At 39.4% G+C, this 12,754-nt stretch overlaps 1 long non-coding RNA gene across 1 annotated transcript; it reads left to right on the forward strand.

Annotated features, from left to right (window-relative positions):
* The first annotated feature begins 2,690 nt into the window (after positions 1-2,690).
* Positions 2,691-12,753, forward strand: LOC118800476. The gene is made up of 2 exons (XR_005006239.1): positions 2,691-2,864; positions 12,715-12,753. It is a non-coding gene; the product is annotated as an uncharacterized LOC118800476 (long non-coding RNA).
* Position 12,754: the final 1 nt, after the last annotated feature.

Raw genomic sequence — 12,754 nt, forward strand, 5'->3', positions numbered from 1 at the left:
CATTGTTTATACAGTGCTGTATGAATATATTTATATAAGTTATTTAATTTCACAATAAGTGTTTTTTCTTCCAACTCCTGGTCCGACTAATCAATCCTTCATTTAAATCAAGTGTGCTGGTGATGAATTTGAACAAACCTATACAATGTCTGGGGCCATCAAGAAGAAATCTGGAACCAAAACCTGTGTTCTTCTAACTACATCACAACGTCTTAACTTGTTACTTAACGTGTTACTTTTTACAGTATTTATGTTTGTTTATATTTATTGTAATATTACATGATGTTTTTATAAGCAAAGACTCACACATTGCCAAGATAAATGGTTTTAAATGATTTGCTTTGGTGCCTAAGACTTTTGCACAGTACTGAACATTTGGCCTTCTGAATGTATTCAGTAGAGAGAAAACGTCTCACCTGCAGTTAAGTTGATGTCATGGTGTGCAAATGTAGGATTATAAGTCTGGACCATGACTGGACCGACACAGACAATGTTTAAGGAAAGCATACAATATACTTGTACTATTGTAGCACATTTGCATGGGTTTATATGGATAACACTTTATTTATGGACAGTCTTCATAGAAACTTATGACAACTGACATAAATCTACATAAACTCATGTAACTCTCATAACAAACTCTAATAACATCCATGAAAAGTGACTGTTTATGTAACTGACATAACATTGTCATTGCACTTTCAGAGTTGATATGACAGAATACAGTAAGATAACTTTTAGTGCCATTTCTTCTGTTACAGTGTTGCGTCCATTTCTCAGTGTCTTATGTTTATAGTGTCCTTTTGACATGCAATACTTAAAGTATCTATTCAACCCATTTAGTATTAATATTGAATATAAAAATATATAAAAGAGGAACACATTGTCTAAATGTATAGTAACTGTAGTAAAAAGTATAGTAAACTATAGTAAAATTGTGCAATCTCACGGCTTTTCCATGGAAACAGGTAAATCTACAGTTTACAGTCACCATCTCACTCTCAACACTGAGGGATTTGTGGGGTTCACACAGTATTTTTAACACTGCTTTTGGCTGTGTTTCTCCCTGTAATTTAGCCATGATACTGTTATAACTATGAGTCCGCTATGCTTACTAGCTGTCATTTCAAGATGACACCTGCTCTTTTAGACAGTGATCTACTAATGATCTACTAATAACTAGAAATCACAGTGTTGATATTTAAAAAAATCAATCTACAGTAAAAAATGAAACTGCTTTTTTATGTTGTCATAATTTTGATCAGGACACTCAGTCACTGCAACTTTTACTGAAGACCTGCTTTCCTTTTCATCTGATTAGTCAGAACAGAAGTAACACTTGTGATGTCAGCTACTCTACTGCTTCTAGTTGAGCCCCAGAGGGCTCCGCATTGAAGACAGCAACACGCAACATGCGTCTCTCAACAACAGAAAAAAGCACCTCAGTCCACAAAAACATCCACTGTGAAACATCTGTACATATTAACTTGTGTTAGATATAAAAATAAACTTGTGAAACAGTGTCATGTTGTCAGTTCATTGGATGACATTCATATTTTTTAAGATATTCTATGGTAATGAGTGTCTTACCAGTTTTTGTGGGTTATTATGTTAGACAGCTGCTCAAGTTAAGTGAAGGCCCAAGTGAAGTCGATATGCAGGTTAAATCAAACACCTGATGTGCAAAGATGAGGAAAAACAACACAGCAATCTTAAACATCTAAACCTAATCATCCTAGGCTAAAGCATAGAGCCACGGCAGGCATGAAACATGTTCATGGTTTATATTTGTCTTACCTGTAATGACTTAATGCGCTGAAGTAACGTCTGTCCAGGCGTCTGAACGTAATTGCTACATCATCAGGAAATGAAGCTCACTGCATCTTCATCTAATCTCTCTCCACTGTATGAGTCTCAATTACAGTCAGTAAACAGGGGCTGTATCACTTAAGATGGGGCCACTGGTTTTACCCCTAAATTACTACAGATATACACCTGGATGTTACATTTGCAGTTTGAGTGTTCTTGTGCTGTGAGTTCATTCAATAGCTCTGGCCTGCTGGGAATTCTCCAAACTCCCAAGTACAGCCATGGATGTAGGTTTTTTCAGACGCGTAATCCACAGTAAGCGCTGGTAAGCCTGATTAAAAAAATAAAAAACAATGAAGTAGATTTTTTTTTAGACAGGCACAAGATAGGAAAACAATACAATATAATATCCAGCTGTTTGGAAAGTGCATTTCACAAGCATCCCTTTCACTGATAGGAGAAGTGATCAGATTATTAATGAAAATGTTTGAGTTGTGGAGTTTCTATATTATTCAACAGATGATGATGAAGCTCTGACTTGAGACTCATCAGTGCGGTCTTTAAAGTGGTCACTGCTACAGTCCAGCTGCAGAAATGAAGGAGTCTCAGGGCTCAATCTGCTGCTGTCAAAGTGTCAGTTTCACTCTCACTGAAACAGCACTTCTCTTTCACTGCTGCATCCTGATTGACACAACACCGTTAAATCATAAGAGGATTTATAGTGTGAAAAAAAAAAATAAAAAGGAAGAACAACCAGCATTAAAGCCACAAAAGCTCTCAGTTTAAGAGGAGTAAAGGAATGAAAACAGGTTCAGTCCATTTAAATGTGGCTGCCCTATTGTGGTCAGAGAACAGATTGAGGGGAAACTGAAAGTATTTGTGGTTTCCGCTCTGGACACTGAAGTGGAGAGTCGTGTGTGAGATTAGTGGAGAGTTTAAACTCGGTCTTATTATTATGGATCTGCTGTTATAGACAAAAACCTGATATGAACTGATTTAAAATGTGGACATATTTCACCACCAGCAGCGATATGACTGTATGAAGAACAGAGAAGGTGAGAGCAGTTAGTATCTCTCTCTCTCTCTCTCTCTCTCTCTCTCTCTCTGTCTCCCTCAGACTGGGTGTGAAAATATCTGTTCACAGTAGAATAAAGTAGGATAAAATGCTTTCAATATAATATTTATTTATTAAACAAACATGGATAGCACAAAGACTGGAGGTGGGACTTAAAGTTAAAGATTCTGTCAGGCTTCAATAAGATCCTCAAACGATTTTCAGAATGCTGCATTGACAATGTTTCTCATTTATCATGTGACACTATGCAGATGTTTTATAAACGAACATTCTATAATCTGTTACCTCCAAAACATCCTCAGAATGTTGCACACGAAAAATTCTACCTTACAACATTACAGGAACGTTCTATAAAATTTTACATTGTCATCTCAAGCCTTAATAACATCCACAAGACATTTTTCAAATGTTGTGTTGACATTGTTCTTCTTCTGTTATCATGTAACATGTAATCTGTGGCTCTGACAACATCCTCAGAACATTGTCTGAATGTTGCAGTTAAAACGTTGTGTCTTAGTTAACATTTAACCTCACAGGGACATTCAGTGATCCTTAAAACGTTCTTTGAACATCACATAGAAATGTTTTATTTGAAACATTATTAGAACCTGTAGGTAATGTTAGGTAGGTAAAGTTGTGGGAACAGTCCCTGCTAGTTTGGGGGTGGGGGTGGGGGTAAGCACAGAGCAGCCCAGTGAAGGAAGCAGTGTTAACGTTAGTGCTGTGCAGGATCTGGTTGATAACACAGATGAAGAGATATGACAGCCTGAGAACGTTAAAGGAGCTGAGGAAAGCGTACATGAGTCAGAGTTTTCAGGGAAAACTAGTGGAGAGGGAATTAGAGGAAGAGGAGGTGGGGGTGAGTGCAGAGGCTAGAAATACACAGAGTGAGACCCCAGTGGAAGTAACTGAGCTAGTTAGTGAGGGAGAGGAGAATGGGGATTGTTTTTCAGACCTTATGGGTATTTCTGATTTGGATCTCAGTCAGAGAGAGAGAGAGAGAGAGAGAGAGAGAGAGAGAGAGAGAGAGAGAGAGAGAGAGAGCACAGATTTATATTCTTAAAGAGAGAAACTCTTTCATCAATGAGACATTTGGTAAGACGGTAGAAGTGAAGGATTTTCCCTGACATAGATACGTTTGTGGTGTCAGCAGTGAAATCACAACATACAGTTGGATTTGAGGATTTGAGTGAGGAGAAAAGCTTTAGACTGAAAAAAAATCTAACTAGATAACTTGGGCATAAAGGCTCAGCAACACAGAAAAAAATAAAGGTGAATGAGTCTCAAGGTGTGCTGTGTTTGGCTTTGGTTTCCTTTCTGTTTCTGTCATTTCTTGCTTCCTTTCTCTGTATGGAGTTAGTGAGAGTGGGCTCTTTGAATATGAACGGGGGGCAGAGGCAGGAATGAAAGAGAGATGCTTTCAGAGTTTATAAAGATTAATATAATTATCTTGCAGGAGACACTGATAGGGAAAATGAAGTGGAGTGGGACGGATGGTGGGAAGGGAAAAGGATTAGATGTGAATCTGCTGTGAGTAGAAGAGACAGTATCAGGGATGGTATTGTTAGTAAAAGCAGATCCAGGCTTTTAAAAGCTTTTAAATTCTTGTTTGTTAACGTTTATGAACAAAATATGGGGGCTGATTTTGTAGAGGTTTTTCACAAAGTAAAACAGGCTCTTCAGGATTATGAAGAGGCTGAAATAAGTATAATTATGAGATTGAAATTGTACCAAACAGTTTACCATTGATATTAATGAGGAGGAGCCACAAAGTCCATCTAATAAAATACTTGCAAAGTTAAGGCTGATCTCATAGATGTGTAGAGGAGTAGGAATAAGGCAGTGAGAATATACATGGCTCAAAGTATGTGAGTCTAGAGTCAGTGGGGCAATATTAGATCAATTTAATGAAGAAAGAGTTTAATAGTAGGGTGGTGAATACTCCTGTTTTTCAAAATGTTTATCATTTTGTAATTTTTCATAAAAAAAAGAACTGTTTTTCATCATACGGTGACTGTGCACGTAAGTATAAAGTCTACATGTTGGCCACAATACTGTCGGCAGTTTAAGGTCAAATTATTGTGACAGTTTCTTCTGGGATCATTTTATTTTGTACTGTGAGAGCTGGAGGGCACAGAAAAGGGCGTTTGGAAGTATAGATCAAGAAACAGAGCGATTAGAAAGAGAAATAGTGGAGAAGAACAGGTTCAGCTTGACAGAGCACTGGAGAAAAAACAGAAGCTCAGCAGTGCTTGAGAAAGGCAGGAATCTGTTCAGTAGTAGAGATGGATGATCCCAGTACATACTTTTTATTTAGAAAGGAAAGTGGTGCAGAAAAAAACAGATGATGTTTTCACACAGGATTGATGGGACTTTGACCTCTGACCCAGCTGAAATGAGGAGGCTGGCTGTGTATTATGTGGATTTGTAATGCATGGAAGGACTGAAGGTACAACAGAACTGCTACGAGACCTTTCACAGTTGCGACTGAGGGAGAGGGAGGAGTTGGATTCTCTGATTCAATTCAAGGAAATAACAGTTGTGCAGCTGTTGGCAGGGTGGCAGGAAGTTCTCTGGGTGTGGACAAGTTGTCAGCTGAATAACTTGTGCTGTGGGCAGTAATGCTCCCCCACACCATAACAGATTCTAACATTTTGCATCTTTCGCTGGTAAAAGTCTGAATGATTTCTTTCATCTTTGGCACAGAGATTTGTATGTCTGTTTTTTTTCCCAAATACAAGTTTAAACATGGATTCCTCTGACCACAGCACACATTTCCATTGTTTTTCAGACCACCTGGCATGAAGTTGACCAAGAGAATGCAGTGTTTCTGCGTAAAATGAATGTATGGTTTTCTTCTTGTACAGTAAATTTGCGTCTCTTGATGTAGTGGTCGACTGTGTTTAGTGACAACAGTTTTCCAAAGTACTGCTGAGCCAATGGCTATATTGAACACTGCAGCATGACGCTTTCTCATGCAGTGCTGTCTGAGGGCTGAAGTTCACAAACATTCCACAGTGGTTTCCGGCCTTGTCCTACACAGACTGAGTTTACTCTGGATTCCCTGAATTTAAATTCTTTGCAGTCGTGCATTGAAAAATGTTCTTTATGAACTGTTCGATAATTCTCTCAAGAAATTTGGTACAAAGTGGTGAGCCACGTCCCATCTTTGCACACAAAAACTGAGCTTTTGTTTTTATACCCAGTCATTATACCATCACCTGTTACCAGTTCACCTGCTTATTGTGGAATGTTTCAAAATGCTGTAACCTGAATATTCGCTACACTTTTCTATAAGCTGGTCAGCCAAAACATTAAAAGTAATGTCTTTGTACTTTTGTCAACTAAGCTTATAGATTGTACAGCGTCACTACAATATGAAGCTGTAAATGAACTGAACTAAATCACTACAACTTCAGCATCTCACACAACAGAACTCTATATTCACTAACATGATAAAGACACTATTTACACTCAGTCTAAAGCTACATTAACATCACCTTTGGGCTCATAAATGATTTCTATGAAATTGTGTTTGTGGAACAAAATTATATTGAAATAAAATCACCACAAATGACTACAACTGAACCAAAGTAATGGAGTGTCCAGTCTTCTCTGCAAAGAAATAGTAAAAATAAATACTACTACTACTACTACTACTACTAATAATAATAATAATAATAATAATAATAGTAATAAGAATAATATTAATAATAATAATGACAGACAGGCAGTATACTAAATAAATAAAGTAAATATATGTATATGTATATACACATACAAATACATACTGTGCAGAAGAAAAGGGAGAGCCAGGGCACCCCCAAGGGCCCCCCACCACCCATCTTCTGTCCCCACCGTTCTCTTCGTCTTTCTTCCCCCCACGCCCCAACCTACTTCCCAGCACAGTAAGGCTGAACAGGATTCCTTTGAGGTGACCACTACAGCCACTACACTGGTAGAAAAAAAGGTTCTGTGCAGATACATTTTTCATCCATCAAGGTACAAACAATGTAAATGTTGCAGGTCATGCTTTGTTTAGGTGCTTTGTTAATAAATTGGCCCACTCTGTTATAGAAATATATATTTTTTGTCTTTCCAATTTAGCAGTGTTTTTTTTTTTTTGCTATAGTTACTGCTATAAGTAATGGAACTGTCTCTCTGACTGATGATACTACCTCTGAGAGGTCTCCTAGGAGGCATAGGGAGAGTGACATTGGAATGCTGCTCCCCAAATATAATTTTGAGGTTATGTTTTCCCAGAATCAGTGGACTGACGTGCGAGTCCAGAATGTGTGAAAATAGTCATCAGTTTTGTTATACATTATGTTATACATTGTGTACATATGCTTGAATTGCTAAGTCCCATTTTGGACAATTTATATTGTGTAATGTGTGTCCTATGAACCCCGCGACCCAGAAGGAGAAGCGGTTTAGATGAAGGGTGTGTGTGTGTATCCTATGAATGATTTTGTATTGAAATAATTGTATGTTTGTGTACTCACACACACACACACACACACATCTTCTAAGCCGCTTCTCCTTCTGGGTCGCGGGGGGTGCTGGAGCTTATCCCAGGTCTGGTCGCCTGGCCGGGGAATCGAACCCAGGCCCTTCTTGGCACCGCTCGAGGTGGCTGCCTGTTCCAGTGGCTCTGTGTCTGCGTCTTCTGTTTGTAAATAGTGTCTTTTTACCCACTTTCTTTTCTGGTTAGTGAGACCTGGTCTAAAGTTGTTATACAACTTTTTAAAAACTTTTATTGACTTTTTAATGGATCATTCAATGGAACTTTCAGACTATGACTGCACTGCGTGTCCTCGCTTTGTCTACACGAGGAATCAGCCAGCGGCTTTAGCATATAAATCCATTGCTCTCCCCCGACTGGGTCGTTTAAACCATAACCTGGTTCACCTCAATTCATGGTATAAATCCCTGGTTCAGAGACAGGCAGTGACCACAAGGACAGTGAGGAAGTGGTCACCTCAGGCTGTAGAATCACTGAGGGGCTATCTGGAGGCTACACAATAGGATGTCCTGTGTGAACCACATGGTGAGGACATTGATGCAATGCCATCATGCATCACTGACTACATCAACGTGTGTGTCGACCCTCCAGGACTGTCCGGTGCTTTCCCAACAACAAACCCTGGGTCACCCATGACTTAAAATCTCTGCAGAACCAGAAGAAAAGAGCATTTATGGCAGGAGACAGGGAGGAACTGGAGAGGGTACAAAAAGAGCTTAAACCTCAATTAAGAAGGTTCAAGCTGGAAAACTAAAAGACTAGAGCTGAATAACACTTGTGATGTCTGAAGAGGCCTAAAAGACATCACTGGCTTCAACCAACGCAGGCCTATTCCAGCAGAGGGAAAGCGTGAATGGGTGAATGAGTTAAACTAATTCTTTGTGCAGTTTGAGAACGGCTCCTCTCCTACTCCACTGTGTCTGTCTCCTACACAGATTAACACACCTACACAATTACGCCATGGGCCATCCACAGCCTCACCCTGCTCCACCACAGCCTTTCAAACCTCTGACCATCAGCAACCACTGTCTGCAATGGACGCCTCTCACCCAGCCCCCACATTTGAAATGTCCAGTGATAGTACATTCACTGCTGATCAGGTGAAGAAGGAACTGAAAAAACTCAAGCAGAGTAAAGCAGCAGGACCTGATGGCATTGAACCTAGGGTGCTGAAACTGTGTGTGGAGCAGCTGTGTGGAACCTTCAGCCCATCTTTAATCTGAGCTGTAGCCTGAAGAGAGTCCTAGCTATGTGGAAAACATCTTGTGTGATTCCCATCCCCAAGAAAAGGCAACCAATAGCACTGAATGACTATCAACCTGTTGCACTGACATCCCACCTAATAAAGACACTTGAAAGGCTGATGCTAGCTCATCTGAGACCTCTGGTCAGAACATCTCTCTACCCTCTGCAGTTTGCATAACAGGATGTCATTAGAGTGCAGTTATCTACCTGCTGAAAAGAACATACTCTCACCTGGACACATCAGGCAGCACTGTGAGGATCATCCGCTCTCACAACTCTAATCCAACTTGTGGGAGCATTAGCCGAGCTAGCTAGCTGATCTGAGTTAAACAGGTACTGTGTTTACAGTTTTCTTCTTCCTTTAATAAAGCTTCTGTTTATTAAACTTGAAATTTGTTGTGTATATTTTATTTATTTTATATTTATTTATTTTATATTTATTTTATATTTTACTACAGTGCCTGTGAGCTGCTTTAGTTAACAGGTGTCACCCACAGCCTGCAGTTTACCATTTAAAATACAGCCTAGTTTAGCTGCTGTTTTGGAGATTAACGGTCGTTTATGGCTACAAGAAATCTAGTCTAATACAGGTTCTTCATCAACTCTGGACAGTGATTCTGTCTCGCTGCCATGGACTGGCCTGATCTGATCCCTCCCCACCCCCATGCTCTCTCTGTCTCTCTCTCTCTCTCTGTCTCTCTCTCCCTCTTACTCTGTCTCTCTCTCTTTCTTTCTCTCTCTCTCTCTCTCTCTCTGTCTCTCTCTCTCTCTTATTCTCTCTCTCTCTCTCTCTCTCTCTCTCTCTCTCTCTCTCTCTCTCTTTGTCTCTCTGCCTTAGTATTTGTCTTTAATTGTGAGAGGCTGTGTAGCTGTTTAACTGTGAAATGCAGTAATAATGTCTGATTCTGTATGAAGTGATCAGCATGATTAGTGAAATATTACAGTAAAATTAAAGCTGGGTAAGTTGCTGATGTTGCTGCTGATTTTATTGGTAGAAATGTTCTGAACAGATATCAGTGAAAATATACAGTCTTAGAAAAAGTAACTAAGTAACTCAGTACTTAAGTAGTTTTTTTATGAACTACTTAATTACTCTTACTTGAGTAATTTTATTTACTAATACTTGTACTTGAACCTGAGCAAATTATGATTACAGTACCAGGACTTGTACTTCAGTAGGGATATTCAGTACTCTTTACACCCCTGCTCATGGATAATGGACTATCTTACTGGATGACCTCAGTATGTGCGACTGCAGGGCTGTGTCTCAGACAAGGCTGTGTGCAGTGTTGGGGCACCCCAGGGGACTGTGTTAGCCCCATTCCTGTTCAACCTCTACAGCTCTGACTTCAGATACAACACAGAGTCGTGTCATCTGCAGAAATTCTCGGATGACACAGCCGTTGTGGAATTATTTTTCTCTTTGCTTTATTTAATTAAACATCATAAATTAAAAATAAGTAAAACAAAAAAGTAAAAAAAAAAAAGTACAGCTCAAATCACATCATCAAGTTTGCTGATGACACGACTGTGGTGGGTCTGATCAGCAAGAATGATGAGCGAGTGAGTGAGAGAGTGTCAGCGTACAGAGAGGAGGTGCAGCGGCTAACAGACTTGTGCGGAACCAACAACCTGTCTCTGAATGTAGACAAAACTAAGGAGATGGTTGTTGACTTCCGAAGAGTGTGGGGTGACCACGCCCCACTGAACATCACTGGCTCTGCTGTGGAAATCGTCCAGAGCACCAAGTTCCTCAGCGTACACATCACAGAGAACCTCACCTGGTCCCTCAACACCAACTCCATAGCCAAGAGAGCCTTCCAACGGAGACTGAAGAAAGTTCATCTCCCCCCTCCCATCCTCACCATGTTCTACAAGGGGACCGTGGAGAGCATCCTGAGCAGCTGCATCATCGCCTGGTTTGGGAATTGCACCGCCTCCGACCGCAAGACCCTACAGCACATAGTGAGGACAGCTGAGAAGATCACCGGGGTCTCTCTCACCTCCATCATGGACATCTACACCACGCGCTGCATCCGCAAAGCCACCAGCATCGTGAACGACCCCATCCATCCCTCACACGGACTTTTTCACTGCTGCTGTCTGGCAAAAGGTACCGGAACATCCGTGCCATCAATGCCAGACTCTGCAACAGCTTTGTTCCTCTTGCAATCAGGTTTTTAAACTCACAAGGACTGAACTAACCCCCCCCCTTCACACTCATATATACCTCTTTTGATGCTCTTCTTGCACTATCTATCTGGAACATTGTTGCCAATACTGTGTTTACACTGTGCATCTAAAGGTTTGAGGTGACAATTGCTTTTAGACTTTTAAAATGTGTTAAATAGTTATTATTATGATTTTATAAGTGCGAAAATCTAAATAAAGTGACAAATAGGTCTCTTTGAGGCAGTGTCTATAGCTGACAGTTACTGTATATGATCAAGTCTCTCTGTGGTTTGTAGTTGCAGAGAGACTTTATAGCTCCATTTAACATAACATGACTAAATAACATGGAAACTACTGAGCTGATAGATTGTGGTGAACAAACAGAAAAGAAAAAGGAGGAAAAACAGACATTAAAGCCATAAAAGCTCTCAGTTTAAGAGGAGTAAATGAATGAAAGCAGGTTCATTGCATTTAGATGCTGCTGCCCTCTTGTGGTCAGAGAACAGACTGGATGTTTTAAATGTTCCAAATGTCTCCAGATGTGGTTTAATACAAAACCTCATTCATAAAGAGCTTTTTCTTCAGTCTTTAACATGACAGTGTAGAACAACTCTCAGTTTAATAGAAGTGTAAAGATTTTATATCACAATAAATATACAGTGTTCTGAAGGCCTGTAGACGTTACTGGAAAAGTGAATAAAATGTTCCTACATTAGTGTCAGCAGTGCTCTGCATTAGAAACAAACACTGATAAGACACTGAAAGAGCTTTTATAATGTTATCAGTATCTACAGTGTAATATTCACTGATGCTCTGCTTTTGATTCCATATTTACTTCTATCACTTTGCTGAACATCAACAAAATATTTCAGAGCTTTATTGTGAGTCTGAAAGTGTTGATAAGAGTGATAACAGTAGTGATGTTAGCTGAGCTGTGTTTAACACTCATTAATGCTCTTCTCCCCAAAAGACTGTGTGAAGAACACGGCTGCCTGATGAAGAACCTCCTTCATGATGATGATGAAGGTGTGAGTGAGTCTCTCTCTGAATATTCCTGCTGTAACACTGAGTTTAGTCTAAAAGAGGCTCCATCAGTGAACTTCACTCCCTTTTATTAGTATTAACATGATGGATTATTGTCTAGCGAGCACATATGGAGCGTTAGCTTGTGAGAAAAACAGTCTGTCATCTGAAGCAGATCATTCAGTTTCCTCACATGAGAACAGATTTCTGCCTGTTATTGTTATTCAGCTTAGAAAGTCAATAAATGGCCTCGTTCAGATGGACTGAGCTGAGAAAGAGCTGCCAAATATTTACAGATATTCCCACATTGAACTCTGTAATTAAAGTCTAAATGAATTATTTCCTTTAGTTCTACGAAGTTCAGCACTAAATGTTTTCTATGCAGTTAAAGCAGAAGAGAAAGAAGTGCTAACCTGCCCTGCCTGCATTTATAACTCACATCATTTTCAACATGGATTTCTGTATAATGGTCATTTGTTGACTTTCCATAACAGTTAATAGTCCTTTCTCTTTCTGTTTAATCATCATCACTTTATTATTACTGAGATATTTTACTGAGATATTTTGGAAGAGAAAGAAAGAAAAAAACTGTCACTGTAATGAAAAATAAAACTGAACTTCTTTACTGAATATGTAGCAGAAACCACATGACATTGTTATTATACTGTTATTAATATTGTTTGTTTCTGTTTTAATATTGTCATATAAATCATTAGATATCATGTCAGTTTGGAAACTGTAGACATATTTTATTTACCTAATTTTTCGTTGGTCACTCTCACAGTTATCTGATCAAAAATTAAGTATAGAAATTTCTATCTCTCTCTCTCTCTCTCTCTCTCTCTCTCTCTCTCTCTGTGTGTAGGATTGTATTAGTGTGAATCTGTAGGAGGAGATAAAGAGAT

The sequence above is a fragment of the Colossoma macropomum genome, unplaced genomic scaffold (genome assembly GCF_904425465.1).
Source record: "Colossoma macropomum unplaced genomic scaffold, Colossoma_macropomum, whole genome shotgun sequence".
In the NCBI taxonomy this organism is placed as follows: domain Eukaryota; kingdom Metazoa; phylum Chordata; class Actinopteri; order Characiformes; family Serrasalmidae; genus Colossoma; species Colossoma macropomum.